Source organism: Patella vulgata, chromosome 8 (assembly GCF_932274485.2).
Source record: "Patella vulgata chromosome 8, xgPatVulg1.2, whole genome shotgun sequence".
NCBI lineage: Eukaryota > Metazoa > Mollusca > Gastropoda > Patellidae > Patella > Patella vulgata.
This window is the reverse complement of record NC_065886.2, coordinates 29,382,058-29,383,445: the sequence shown is the minus strand read 5'-3', so window position 1 is coordinate 29,383,445 and position 1,388 is coordinate 29,382,058. Positions and strand designations below refer to the sequence as shown.

The window sequence follows — 1,388 nt, the reverse complement described above, 5'->3', positions numbered from 1 at the left end:
ACCCACAATAGACAGATTTAGCTCTTGCATAATGTTTGTTTAACATTTATTTACGAAACAATTATAGCAAAATTATTTTGTGAGAATAATTTTGTCCTGCTTCCAGGTACACCAACTGGTAGATATTGTAATGTGAACAAATCAAGTCTTCAATAGAATTTATCAAGGGTAGAAACCAGCATCTGCAAAATGGCTTTCTATTGAGTGACTACATGGAATGGGCTTTAACGTCCTACTGTGTGTCAGGGGTGCGATAATGAAGAAGGACATACGCCATAAAGTGCTATGAAATTGTGCCCGGACAGCGGCACTGTGACCTACTCTTATATCGAATTCCAAGGGTTTTTTTTGCGTGCACATCAATGAGTATACGGGTTCTCGGTTTATCCGAAAGATTAATGTATTGTGGAAAACGTTTGGAAAAGTTCCATTGTAAAGGTGGGAATTAACAATAAGACTTTTTTTTATTGAATTTAGCTCCCGTAGAAGCCGGCAAAAATTGCACATGCCGACCATTAAGTCGTCAGTGCGGGGTATTGGGTATAGTTTTCAACTAGCAATAACCACGCCTCGGAAATTCCTCATTGGCTATGGTACCGCCACTGCGCAAAGCTACTGAATAGTGGAAACATGACAATACAACCCAAAACACGTGTTTGTTAAAATTGATGCAATTTACGAATAGGTTATTAATGATTGGCATACCACAATAATAGAAGCTAATGTGATTAATTTAAATATATGAAGAAGGTTGTGAAATAAATCTCATCTACAAATTCTGATGTATTCTAAACGTTTCATATATATGTTTTAGTATTAAAAATTTTTACGAATTAAGAATTAATCACATCATTTAATTATTAGTGTATGGTAGTTATCTCCCCTGACAGAGGATGGTAGTTATTCCCCCATAATTGGAGAGATGGGGTTTAACGTCCACTCTACACAAACTAGGTCATCTCGGGACTAACATATGGTTTTAATTTTATTTACATAATTCGCTTGCGCGTAGGGGTCTTTAGCAGTGGGAGGTAACCGGAGGACACGGAGAAAACCCACGAGGTTGGACAGGCGACCCTACTCCTTGCCACGTACAACCGGGGATTCGAAACCACGCCAGTCGACTCAATGACAGACTTTATGATACAGCGCGCGCACGCTAACCATTCAGCAACCCCTCCCCCATAATTGGCAGTTATCTTGGAGCCACGGTGGCTAGGTGGTTAAGACGCTGGCTAGTTAGCCTGGAGGTCCGGTGTTCGATCCCTGCATTGGCCGAGAAAGTTCATCCTGATTTTCCGACGTGATTTCCCCTTGTCAGTGGTGCAGAACGGAGGGCCTGACATGGACAGCTGTCTAGTCCCTCGGATGAGACGGAAAACCGAGGT

At 41.4% G+C, this 1,388-nt stretch overlaps 1 non-coding gene across 1 annotated transcript; it reads right to left on the bottom strand.

Moving 5' to 3' along the window:
* Positions 1–477: 477 nt before the first annotated feature.
* On the bottom strand, positions 478–614 carry LOC126831196 (U4 spliceosomal RNA). Its single transcript, XR_007684174.2, has one exon. It is a non-coding gene; the product is annotated as a U4 spliceosomal RNA (small nuclear RNA).
* Positions 615–1,388: the final 774 nt, after the last annotated feature.